Here is a 14,499-nt window from a genome sequence, read left to right on the forward strand (position 1 = left end):
AGATTCTACCACGCTGTCAGCCTGTGTGTATTACGTGCACTGAGATATTGGTTCTCGTAGAAAAAGCATGATTTTATTTCAGCAGAAGCACCTGAACTGATTTAAAAAAACATCAACTACAGTGGAACTATGAGGGGTTTCCATGATTCTGGTAATTTCTTTACTGTTTTAAACACCATAATTACCCTGTGAGATAAAGGCAATAGCTTAATTCCTGGTAATTGTCATGGGAGGAAGTTTGAGGACACAGAGCATATAGAGTTTCTGTCCCTAAGAGAACAAGACAACAGGTTCAGATGGGAGAGCACGTCCTTTCTGCCTTGGTGATTCCCATCTGCACTAGTTCCTAAAACTGTGTCCAGTATTTTGAGATCCCTGGGAAAGCAGGGAATATAATGGGGACATAGTAAATGGAATGGCAGTTCTTGTATTTACTCAGCCTACACTGGTTGTTTATGTGGTGGGCTCTGCACTGGCAACTAACAATATATGATTCTGACCAATACATGAGATCAAGAGACAGTAGGGGAGACAAAAGTGCACAGGCAATTTCAAGTTCACAATTATATAAAAAGTGTTGTTTCAGGAGTGACAACATGCAAGGCATGGCAGCACAGATGTGGGTCACCCCTTCCAGCCTCAGGAAGTTAGGAAGTAGGGGATCATAAGGAGGAACAGAGGTTAACAAATAAGGGGTATCAGATGAGGAAGCACAAGTGTCTTTTTAAGACAAAAGCCCAGAGTTAAGAGAATATGTCCGGCTTGTAGAATTACAAGGAGTTCATTCTAGCTACTGCAGAGTCTAAGGCAGTAGACAGCATACGAACTCCCCCCAAAATGGAGTTGACCCTGAAGAAAAAATTTTCTTCTGGTTCACTAACTTCACAAATTTGGGGCTGGGATTTAGATGCCATTCCAGCTAACTTCCCATATGATTTCGTATCTAAAGAGATTAGGGGGATTAGGAATTTTAAAGCTTTATTGAGAAACCAAATATTGATGAACCCACAGTATAATCAAAACTCCACCACATATACTGAGCACAGAGATATGCTTTGGGACAAAGGTGACTCATGGTTCCCAGTGACAATGATCCCCTCTTTTGGGGGTCTTAGTAGTTGCATGGGTGAACAAATAAGAATAGAAAATTTTTGAATGCACCTGGAAGTTACTATTCAGCTAGTCTTCTGGCATGTTATCAACTTGTAATAAGAGATTTTTGTCACTCGTTGGCTGGTCAAGGACAAAGCACTTCCATTTTAGAAAGAACCACCTGATAAAATCTGGGCATGTTGGAATTTTGGATTTTAAGACTCTTACCTGCAGTTGTGGAAAAATAGTGACCATTGTAGGGGCAGCCTTCAGGCAAGGGTGTTGAGGACTTTCATTTCCAGGAATCTTTGCATCTTTGTAGCTCCTATGCTTTCAAAACTCCTTTAATCCAATCTAGTGTTACGTTATTGCAAATCAAATTTGTGCTAATCAAGCGAAGACAAGGAAAATCATTTTCTGCACAGGCCAAGAGTCAAGGATGTACTTCAAGAGAGAAAGGAGAGGCATGCAGCGCAAGTGAAGAAGCTTATGGTTGGTTTTCTTAGCACTGGTATGGAGTTTGGTGAATTAAGTACTAATTAAATGTTTATTGAATGATCGATTAATGAAAAATATGGTCATAATTCTTTGTGATCCTAATATCTCCATGGCAGAAATGAAGAGTGGGCCCTAAAATAAAGTAATAAACTAATGCCAGAATGAAAACAACATTGTTTGTTAAAATGTCATGTGGAAGAGAGTGATACCCAGGTCAATAAAGAAAAAACTTAGAAATCAGAGCTAAGTATATCTATATATATATCTATATATCTATCTATCTATATATATATATCTCATACACAATTGTGCATTACACAATTGTGCTTACACAATTGTGCATTTGGGGTGTTTTGTTTGCTTGCTTTTGTTTTTTTGTTTTTACTGCAAAGGAGGATAGTTATCCAAGCAAAGAAGCTTCAAACTTCAATTAAACAGGTATTTTAGATTATTAGATTGTGTAGATGATCAACAGTTTACAAAAGTTATTATCCATAAGTCATCTAGCGTGATGATAAAAAATGTCCCAAATCCCTATTTGCAGCAAGTACCACAGCTAATTTTGATGTAATTTGTTCATGGACCATGCATTTAAAAAGTGCATGGTAAACAAATAAGAGTAAACTTTATAGTTATTTTTAACAGTTGGTGAGTGTAAACGAGATTAAATTATTCCATGTAATATAGCTTTGTAGAATTTATGAAATTTAATATAGTTAATACAAAAATAAGCAAGAAACTATATCCTGGGATATATTGTCTGAAGGTAAGGACCCTCTTGTCTTTTTTCTAGGTTTCTCCAAGGCTTGGCAGGGGGCAATTAGAAAACGTTTGAAGGAGGGAGGAGGGGTGGGATGAAGCCACCCCACGCAGCACCTCAGCAAAGGGGCTGGATTTTGGTCCTCAGTCAGAGAATGGACTTCAGCCCCCTTTCCGCAGTTGAGGTACGATGCGCTCCTTCTCCTTTGCAGGGCTTTTTGTGCAGCCCTGGGTGGATCTCGAGGGGGAGCAGCGCATCCCAGAACAAGGTGCCCTCGATTTGGCCTCGCAGCCGCGACATACCATCGCCCTGCGCGGCCGCCAGCTACCTTCCGGCTTGCAGTCTGGGGCCGGGATGGGCGGGGGTTCTGTGCGGTTGTTAGTTAACGGAAAAGTGCGCGAATGACCACATTTGGGAGGGAATTTATTTGGCGCGGGCGCTGTAGCTGGAATACAGGCTCTCAGTTCTCACCTGCCTTTGCTCGCCCCTCGCCCTCTTCCTGCGTCTGGCTCCTCCGGAAATCGACTCTTCTAGAAGCTGAAAATCGAGCAGGATGTTAAAGCCGGTGGGGATAAGGAGAACCGAAAGTAGATGAGCTTATTTTGTGGCTTTAACTGTTGGAGTTTTTAAACTGTTTTTTTTTTTTTAAATCAAGGTTGGAGAACGGTTTGTGGGGTGAGGCTGTGGCAAGTCCGCGCGGTTCCTCAACACCTGGCGTTGGAAACCCAAGCCTGGCCCTTTTTTACAGTTGGCTTAGGTGTCCTTAGCCCGCCCTAAATACAGAACAGCAGGCGTGAATGTGAACAAAGTAACTGTAGGATGAGATAGTTCAACAGCCTGTTTCTCAGGGGTGCTTTGTCGGGAAAGAGGTTTAAGGTTTTGTTTGTGTGAATGGTATTTTTGGTAATTTTTTTTTTTTTTTATCGGGAAAGAGGTTTAAGGTTTTGTTTGTGTGAATGGTATTTTTGGTAATTTTTTTTTTTTTTTATCGGGAAAGAGGTTTAAGGTTTTGTTTGTGTGAATGGTATTTTTGGTAATTTTTACTTACGCATTTCTTGTTTTTTCTTTGCTCTCTCCTACAGGTTTTAAAAAGAGTACTCTTGTAGTTAACCTGCCTTCTCTATTCAGGACAATAAAAATATGTGCAGTATGTACGTGCATATATAAAACCCTTGATTTTATAGTCCAGAGATAATCACTACGATTTTGATGTACATTCTTCCTGATTTTTTTCTTTGTTTATGCTAAGGTGCATCTGGATTTTGATATCTTGAAGCTTATATAATTTGGGATTCTGCTTTAAAATAATAAAAAGTAAAAATTCAAAAGAAAATATTTTAAATTAGCAAATAAATTCTAAGTAACATTTTCTTAAAGCTGACAATGCTACAGAATTTTATCTCAGCTTTTACTTTTTACTTCTGTTAGAGTACTTCCTTATCATATTTAAATTTCATTGTGAGCAATAATTCCGGCATTCTCAATAAAGTTGAGGCATACAGAAGAAACATTTTAATGCACTTTAAAATTTCATTCGATTATACCGAGCAACAGAATGACAGTTATAATTAAATTGGCCTTTTATTATAGGCCAATTATAGGCCTCTGTTGTCTTCTGAATAGATATAGGTAGGAGCTGTTTTGCTAGAACAGTGTGGTCTTTGGTTCATTAGCTACCTTTCTATTTCCAAAATGTTCTGAGTGAATTGAGAAGACCTTAAGAGTCTTTCCCAATTTCACCAATATATTTTTTTGAAATTGGCTCTTTGACAGTAGCAGAGGTGAAAACTAAGTACTAACATTTAGATGTTAGAGATTCACTTTTCACAGCTTTAATCAGGTTCCTAATATGGCAAACTTGTATCATAAGTAATAGAATAAAACACCATGTAAATAGAATTTCATACTGAAATTATTTTAATATTGAGTTATAATTCATGTACAATATTATATGTTACAGGTGTGTGAAATAGTGATTCACAATTATTAAAGGTTGTATTACATTTATAGTTATTATAAAATATTGGCTATAGTCCCTGTGTTGTATCCTTGTAGCTTATTTATTTTATACCTAGTAGTTTGTACCTCTGAAGCTCCTACCCCAATATTGCCCCTCCCTGCTTCTCTCTCTCAACTGGTAACCACTAGTTTGTTCTCTATATCTGTGAGTTTTTCTTTTTTGTCATATTAACAAGTTGGTTTTATTTTTAACATTCCATGTATAAGTGATATACAGAATTTGCCTTTCTCGGACTTATTTCATTTAGCATAATACTCTCCAAGTCCATCCATGTTGTTACAAATTGCAAAATTTCATTTTTTTTATGGCTGAGTAGTATTCCATTGTGTGTGTGTGTGTGTATATATATATATATATATATATATATATATATATATATACACACACACACACACATCTTCTTTATTCATTCATCTATTTATGGATACTTAGGTTGCTTCCATGTCTTGGCAGTTGTAAATAATGCTGCTATGAACATTGTGGTGCATGTAACTTTTTCAATTAGTGTTTTCATTTTTTTTTTCAGATATATACCAAGGAGTAGAATTGCTGGGTCATATGGTAGTTCTATTTTTAGTCTTTGAGAAACCTCCTTATGATTTTCCAATTTACATTCCCATCAACAGTGTATAGGGCTTCCCTGGTGGCGCAGTGGTTGAGAGTCCGCCTGCAGATGCAGGGGACATGGTTTGTGCCCCAATCCGGGAAGATCCCACATGCCACAGAGCGGCTGGGCCCATGAGCCATGGCCACTGAGCTTGCGTGTGTGGAGCCTGTGCTCCACAATGGGAGAGGCCACAACAGTGAGAGGCCGGCGTACCACAAAAAAAATAAATAAATAAACAACAGAGTACAAGGGTTTCCTTTTCTCCACATCCTCACTAATATTTGTTATTTGTGGTCTTTTTGATATTAGCCATTCCGAAAGGTGTGAGGTGACATCTCGTTGTCATTTTAATTTGCGTTTCTTTGATGATTAACAAAGTTGAGCATCTTTTCATGTGCCTATTGGTCATTTATATGTCTTCTTGGGAAAAATATCTATTCAAGTCTTCTGACAATTTAAAATTTCTTTTTCATGTTGAGTTGTATGAGATGTTAATATATTTTGGATATTAACACTTATTGGTCATATAATTTGCAAATATTTTCTCCTATTCAGTAGGTTGTCTTTCTGTTTTGTTAATGGAGCCTTTTATGTGTAAAAGCTTTTAAGATTATCTAGTGCCCATTTGTTTATTTTTACTTTTGTTTTCCTTTGCTTTAGGAGACAGATCCAAAAAAATATTGCTATGATTTATGTCAAAAAGTGTTCTGCATAGGTTTTCTTCTATGAATTTTATGGTTTCCAGTATAAAATGTAGGTCTTTAATCCATTTTGAGTTTATTTTTGTATATGGTGTTAGGGAATGTTCTAATTTTATTCTTTTTCATGTAGCTGTCCAGTTTTCCCAACACAACTTATTGGAGAGACTATCTTTTCTCCATTGTATAGTCTTGCTTCCTTTGTCATAAATTAATTGACCATAGGTGTGTGGGTTTATTTCTGGGCTTTCTAGTCTGTTCCATTGATCTATGTGTCTGTTTTTGTGCCAGTACCATACTGTTTTGATTACTGTAGCTTTGTAATATAGTCTGAAGTCAGGGAGCCTGATTCTTCCAGAGCTGTTCTTTCTCAAGATCATTTTGGCTATTTGGGGTCTTTTGTGTTTCCTACAAATTTTAAAATTATTTGTTCTAGTTCTGTGAAAAATGCCCTTGGTATTTTGATAGAAATTGCATTGAGTCTATAGATTGCCTTGGGTAGTATGGACAGTCTAACAATATTGATTCTTCCAATCAATGAACACTGTATATCTTTCCATCTGTTTGTGTCATCTTCAAATTCTTTCATCAGCATCTTTTAGTTTTCTGAGTACAGGTCTTTTGCCTCCTTAGGTTTATTCCTAGGTATTTTGTTCTTTTTGATATGATGTTAAATGGGATTATTTCCTTAATTTATCTTTCTGATATTTAATTGTTAGTGTATAGAAATGCAACAGACTTTTTATATTAATTTTGTATCCTGCAACTTTACCAAATTCATTGATGAGCTCTAGTAGTTTTCTAATGGTGTCTTTAGGATTTTCTATGCATAGTATCATGTCATCTGCAAACAGTGACAGTTTTACTACTTCCTTTCTAATTTGGATTATTTCTATTTTCTTGTATGATTGCTGTAGCTAAGACTTCCAAAACCATGTTGAATAAAAGTGGTGAGGTTGGGCATCCTTGTCTTTTCCCTAATCTTAGAGGAAATGCCTTCAGCTTTTCACTGTTGAGTATGATGTTAACCGTGGTTTGTCATATATGACCTTTATTAAGTTGAAGTAAGTTCCTGGTATGCCCACTTTCTAGAGAGTTTTTATCATTAATGGAAGTTGAATTTTGTCAAAAGGTTTTTCTGTACCTATTGAGATGGTCATAAGGTTTTTATTCTTTAATTTATTAATGTGGTCTATCACATTGATTGATTTGCAGATACTGAAAAATCCTTATATCCCTGGAATAAACCCTACTTGATCATGGTGTATGATCCTTTCATATGTTGCAGGATTTGGTTTGCTAATATTTTGTTGAGGATTTTTGCATCCATATTCATCAGTGATATTGGCTTGTAATTTTCTTTTTTTGTGATATTTTTGTCTGGTTTTGGAATCAGGGGGATGTTGGCCTCATAGAATGAGTTTAGAAGTGTTCCTTCCTATGCAATTTTTTGGAATAGTTTGAGAAGGTTAGGTAGGTATTAACTCTTCTCTAAATGTTTGGTAGAATTCCCTTGAGAAAGACATCTGGTCTGGGACTTCTGTTTGTTGGGAGTTTTTTGTTTTTTAAATAATTGATTCTATTTCATTATTGGTAATTGGACTCTATATTTTTTATTTCTTCCTGGTCTGCCTTCAGAGATTGTACATTTCTAGGAATTAGTTCATTTCTTCTAGGTTGTCCAATTTATTGGCATATAGTTGTTCATAGTAGTCTCTTATAACCCTTTGTATTTCTGTGGTGTTTGTTGTAACTTCTCCTTTTTCATTTTTGATTTTATTGATTTGGGCCCTCTCTCTCTTTTTCTTGATCAATCTGGCTAAATGTTTATCTATTTTCTTTATCTTTTCAAGGAATCAGGTGTTAGTTTCATTAATCTTTTCTATTTTTTTTTTAGTCTTTATTTCATTTACTTCTGCTCTGTTCTTTATGATTTCTTTCCTTCTACTATTTGAATTTTGTTTGTTCTTCTTTTTCTAGCTCCTTTAGGTGTAAGGTTAGGTTGTTTATTTGAGATGTTTCTTGTTTCCTGAGGTAAGTTTGCATTGCTATAAATTTCCATCTTAGAACTGTTTTTGCTGTGTCCCATAGATCTTGGATTGTCATGTTTTCATTTTCATTTGTCTCTAGGTATTTTCTGTTTTCCTCTTTGAATTTTTCAGTGATCCATTGGTTGCATATTGTTTAGCCTCCATGTGTTTGGTTTTGTTGCAGTTTTTTTTTCTTGTAGTTGATTTCTAGTCTCATAGAGTTGTGGTCGGGACATATACTTGATATGATTTCAGTTTTCTTAAGTTTACCAAAGCCTGTTTTGTGGCCTAGCCTGTGATGTGATCTATCCTGGAGAAAGTTGCATGTTCACTTGAAGAGAATGTGTATTTTGCTGCTTTTGGATGGAATGTTCTGTATATATCTATTAAGGTCATCTGACCTAATGTGTCATTTAAGGCACTGTTTCCTTATCGATTTTCTGTCTGGATGATCCATTCACTGATGTAAGTGGGGTGTTAAAGTCCCCTACTATTATTGTTCCTGTCTATTTCTCCCTTTATGTATGTTAATATTTGCTTCATGTATTAGGGTGCTTCTATACTGGGTTCATATATATTTGCAATTGGTATGTCTTCTTGGATTGATCCCTTCATTATGTGTTGTCTTTCTTTGTTTCTTTTTATAGTCTTTGTTTTAAAGTCTTTTTTTGTGTGTTATATAAGTATTGCTATCCCAGATGTTTTTTGATTTCCATTTGCATGGAATACGTTTTTCCATCCTCTCACTCTCAGTTTGTGTGTGTCTTCAATCTGAAGTGACTCTCTTATGGGCAGTATATAAATGGTTCTTATAGTTGTATCCATTCAGCCACTCTGTGTCTTTTGATTGAAACATTTAGTCCATTTATATTTAAATAATTATTGATAAGTATGTACTTATTGCCATTTTGTTAATTGTTTTGGGGCTTGTTTTCATAGGTCTTTTTTATTCCCCTCTTCTTCTTTTGTTGTCTTCTCTTGTGATTTGATGACTATCCTTAGTGTTATATCTGGATTCCTTTTTCTTTTTTTGTGTGTGTCTGTTATAAGTTCTAGGTTTGTAATTACCGTGAGGTATATATATATATATAGATATAGATAGATAGAAAGATAGTAGATCTTAGTTTTAGAAGATCTTTTCCAGTAGGTTCGAGTCTTTTTCCTCAATGGTTGTTCTGCAAATAGTTGTGATTTTGGTGTGCCTATGAGAGGGGGTGAGCTCAGGAGAGTGTCTTTCTACTCTACCATCTTGTGTGGTCTCCCGAACTTCATATTGAAGTATTAAAATCCTTCTTTTTTCTTTGATATATGATGTAATGCTATTAATCTCATCTTCATTAGGAAACTTTACCTTTAAGATGTGATTATATACTATTGTTCTTAATATTAAAAGCTAAAATATACTCTTCCAATATAATATCATGGTGAAATTAGATGATCAGTGTTTTTTCTTTTTTAAACTTCAAAACATGTATGAAGTAAGCATAATTTTCTATTTCAACATTGCCAATACTTCAACTTTTTGGCATTAGTCTTTCTGGCATTAGTCCACTAAAAGTCTGTAAGGACTTTGGGAATTCTGTTAGTTTTTCTTAGCTGCAGTTTATTTATCTCTAAGTGGATTTAGCTAATCTCTAGTATTCATTTGTGCTTTTACAGTTTAAGATACTAAAATCAATGTAGATTTTCAATTTCCTTAACTCAAAGTTGGCAATAAAAATATTTACTCAATACCTACCTCAAAGGGTTGCTACCTATGTATGCTACCAGAATGAATCTTCGAAGCAACAATGGCAGTAAACTGAAAGCTGTATTTCTTTTTATAAAATATTTTAGCACTTAGTATGTACCTGCAAAGATGGACTGCTTAATCTTTTAGTCAATTAAAAAAATCAACACAGGTAAATGAATAATAAATGTGAAGAGCACTATATTGATTCAATTCAATTTGACAGGCATATATTGAGTAATTATTGTATGCTAATCCCTGCAGTAGGTACAGATTGTGACATGGTCCCAGATATTGAAGTGTTTACAATCATGAAAGGAGAGAGAGGTTTATGAGAAAAACATGCAAAGGAAATATACTTATTCAAATAATAAATTAGTATATGAATATGTTTGTGTTCACATGGATGAATATATGCATATAATATTTCAGGTGAAGATAAAGAATGGTAACAAGCCAATGGGTAATGGACAGAGGAGGTGGATATTCTAGCTATGTTAGTCAGATAAGGGTTCTCTGAGGAGGCAATATTTTTAAAAGTTGTAACTGAAGTGAGGGGGTAAGCCATTTGAAGATAAAGTGGAATAGTGTTCCAGGCAGGAGAACAGCAGGTTGCGGAGGTGAAAACAAGCTTGGTGTGCTCAGAAAACCATGAGATGGCCAGTGTGGCTGCCACACTGATCAATGTTTTCAATTGTCTTTATTTGGGATTATTAAAATTGAGCAATGCTATCTTTGCCTGCAACACTTGAACTTACATTTTACTGGTACATGTAATCCAATTGGAGACCCATATTTACTGGGTGTTTAAAGCAGATTTCTCACTCTTGGCAAAACTATACCTTGAAGGGGGCAAATAGTATAAAATAAAGTGAGAAGATATCAGTGCTAACATAATGTAACAAATGAAATATTTGAGTCTCTTTCAAAGCAACAATTATATTTGGAAAGGTTATAGATGGCTTCATAAGGAGGTGTAATTTCTGCTGTATCTTGAAGGATGACTCAGATTTCATCAAAGAGAGATTAGAGGAAATGTATTTTAAAGGAAGGGAATGAGCAAATATATAATGGTAGTGAGTAAATGCTGCACATCACTTGAAGTCCACTGTAGCTGATGGGCTCATTGAAGATGAAGTTGAAAGGTCAATTGTGGCCTAGGTCATAGACTTTATTCCAGAGGCAGGCAGTCTTTGAAGATTATCAAGCATGCTCAGAGCTGTGCTTGTTGCATCACTCTGATTGCAGGAAAAGAGGGAGAAAAAAGAGCTCACTGGAGAAAGAGCTCATTTAGGAGGCGGTTGCTACAGCTTAGAACAGGGGTCTCCAACCCCCCGGACCCTGGACCAGTACCAGTCCACGGCCTGTTAGGAACCGGGCCACACAGCAGGTGAGTGGCAGGCGAGCGAGCAAAGCTTCATCTGCTGCTCCCTATCACTCCCCATCGCTCGCATTACCGCCTGAACCATTGCTCACATTACCGCCTGAACCATTCCCCGCTCCGTGCCTGTGGAAAAATTGTCTTCCACGAAACCGGTCCCTGGTGCCAAAAAAAAGGACCACTGGCTTAGAAGACATGTTATAGTCCTTCTGCTCTTGGCTTGAGTGGAAACTTTGCTCCACAAGATCATTCAGGGATGCAGCTTCCTTGCATACTGCTCTTCTGTACCCATCAAGTCATAGTATTCATCTGCAAGATCAAAGTTTGACTGCTGCCACGTTAGTGATCCAGGCAGTAGGAAGGAAAAAGGGATTCACAGAGTAAAAGTTCAAAGTTCTCTCATCCAGATCCAGAAGTGACATACATATACTTTTCTTTTTTAACATCTTTATTGGAGTATAATTGCTTTACAATGGTGTGTTATTTTCTGCTTTATAACAAAGTGAATCAGCTGTACATACACACATATCCCCATATCCCCTCCCTCTTGCATCTCCCTCCCACCCTCCCTATCCCACCCCTCTAGGTGGTCACAAAGCACCCAGCTGATCTCCCTGTTGTTTATATTTCATGTGAAGCTTAATCACATGGCCATACCAAGCTGCAAGCGTAGCTAGAAAAATATAGTCTCTAGTTGGGTTGCATGAGCTCATCTTGTAAAATATAATCATACAATATTTAGAGGTGAAAATTCTGTTATAACTCTAAAAATATATGCAACAATATATCAAAAACAGATTTTTTTTAATGAGTCCTGAAACAATCTTGGCCATTTTGAGAGATGAACCCAAGGTGGGCTAAGTATAGTGGCCCTGTACTTCCTGAGACACAGAGACTGATGTAGAAGGAGGGTGGGCACATGACCCAAGCCTGAATAATAACAGTCCTTTATCGCCTACCTGGATCCAAGAAGCTCCCCTTATCTCTTGTGTTTTTGGTTTTATTTTTAATATTGTTTATGATGCTATAAAGACGGGTTTCTAGAGAAGAATGATCTAAGTCTAGTTAGTTCCTTTTGACTGTAAACAAGGTTTTTTGTTAATTGATAATGGAGGAAAAAGTAAATTTGGATTATTTCTTCCAGATTCCATGGTTTGTAAATGTTTTGAGGAAGAATACCTTTTAAAATTACATTCAGAGTTCAGTTGTAAGAGTACAGTATTGTAAAGGACAATTTGTTAAAATGGGTTATTAAAATGATAGAATTTAATGGGACTCCATTTAGTTGATATAAAGTTTTTCATATTCTGTTAGTTGAATTCCTGAAAAGATGGTCTAGCATCTTATTTTAGAAATTGTGGGGGTTTATTTGAAACCTAGAGTACTCAGCTACTGAACCTAGTGAAAATACTCAGACAGGAACAGTCTCATTATTTAATATCCTGCTACACAAAGTTTGGTAAAACACTAAAAAGCTGGCCTCCATCAGGTGCTCACAGAAAAATATTAAATGTAGGGCAGGAGAAATGAGGGAGCCCCCTTGGTGGGACAGGCAGGTTGGGCATTTCATGGTTTGAGGTTGCACAGCAGTACCTGGAGAACAGAGATGACCCATGCTTTCACCAGGAACCTTGAACTGAGTTACAGGTACTAGCAGCCCATCATTGTGATAGGAATAAGATCATAAAGAAATAAAAGACCCATGTGACACCAGTGTTCAGGGTCTGATAAAACTGGGAGTGGAACAGCAATACTGAGACAAACTTTCTGGCACTCCAGGCTTTATATAAAGAACAGTGTAATTATAGAACTCCACTGGAGAAATTTGAGGCTTGTGGTACACTGAAGTTAGCTGTAGAAAAAACAAAACCCATATCCAACTGAATTATAACTACATTAAATAAATGGTCACCACAAACATCTTAACAGAAAGGAGATGTACCCATTTCTAAGCATAAACATTATTTCAATCTCAACTGTTTTTTATACAATGGCCAGCATTCAATAAAAAATTATGAGACACAGAAAAAAATGAAGTGAAAAGTATCCATTGTGAAGAAATAAAACAAGCAGCAGAAACAGAGATAGACCAAGTATTGGAACCATCAGACAGGGCTTTTAAAACACTATAATTATTATGTTAAAGGATCTAGTGGAAAGATGAACACAGTGAACAGATGTGAGTTTTCAGCAGAGAAGTGGAAACTATTAGTAGAGTCAGATGGAAATGCTGTAAGTGAAAATGAAGAAGTCCTTTAATGGGTTTAACGGATGACTGAATGAGTACCCAGTGGAGGAAAGAATCAGAGAACTTTAGATAGGTCAATAGAAATTAATCAAACTGAACCATGAAGATATTCAAGGAGTGAAAGAAATAACTGAGCAACCAGTAGCTCAGCACATCTCACAAAACAATATCAAAACAATATACATGTAATTGTAATATTAGAAAATGGAAAGGAAAGGGAACTTTCTAAAATTACTGAAAGCACACTACAGATTCAGAAGTTCAGAGAAACCCAAGTAGGATAAATACAAAGAAAAACACACCTAAACACACCATAGGCAAAATAATGAAATCTAAACATAAAAGATCTTGAAGGCTACAAGAAAAACAGACACTACATACAGAAAAACAAGAGTAAGAAGGTGAACAACTTCTTTCTGGAAACTGTGCAGGTTAGGGAAAGTGGAAAAACATTTCTAAAGTACTGAATAAAAAAACAACTCAAATTTCTTTACTCAGTAAAAAAGTTTCAAAATGGATGTAAATACAGAGATTTCAAAGCAGAGCTGATAGAAATATTTTTTAATGGATTCAATGTAATCCCAATGAAAATTTAAACTGTTGTTGGGGGGAGTAAGGTGATTACGAAGATTTCATATTTGTAGGATAGACACATAGATAAAAGAAAGTATTCTAGATATGGCATCATGTATTTGTGAATGTGAAAAAAGACAAAAGGCTGTCCTCTGTCCCTCCCTGAGAGGCACTGATCTTCCTTCTGTTCCTTGTCCCTCAACACAGGTTGAGCTGACTCTACCTTTTCTCCTCTTCTACCACTAACTGAGCATATTCACTTCAAGCCACATCATCAATGGTGATCATAAGCACTACTGCAGATACAGCCCTGGAGTCTTGATTGTTTCTCATTTTGCCCTAACTCCATTCCATAGAAACAGATTTGGTGCCTCTCAAGTGAGGCCAATTGGAAAGAGCATCTACACCCTTGGTCCTAAGATCCAATCTGTGAAATTAAAACAATAGTTAGATAATTTGGCGTCCTCTGTTACCTGTGACATCTATTTCCAAATGTTGAATATGTATGTGAGTAGATTATCATAAACTTGAAAGTATCCATTATACATTTCCAAAACTTTTCAAGGCTAGTTCATTTTAGGTTAAGAAATTTTCAAATTTGTGACTTCAGCATCTGGTCAATCAAACTATGCTATCAAAAGCAATTGATTTGCATTTTGCCTATTTGTCATTATTATAGCTCCAATGCCTTCAAAACCAGCACTTGTGTTGATAAAACAGAATTAACAGACACAGCATAGTCTAAGACCAGTAAGTGCCTCTGAATTGCCTGATCTAGGGTTCCCACAAGTGCCCTCTGAAGGATTCAAGGTCCCAGGACATCCTGGATTCTAGTTGTTAGATGGACTTCCCTCATATTACTT

This window comes from Stenella coeruleoalba (genome assembly GCF_951394435.1).
Source record: "Stenella coeruleoalba genome assembly, chromosome: 1".
In the NCBI taxonomy this organism is placed as follows: Eukaryota; Metazoa; Chordata; class Mammalia; order Artiodactyla; family Delphinidae; genus Stenella; species Stenella coeruleoalba.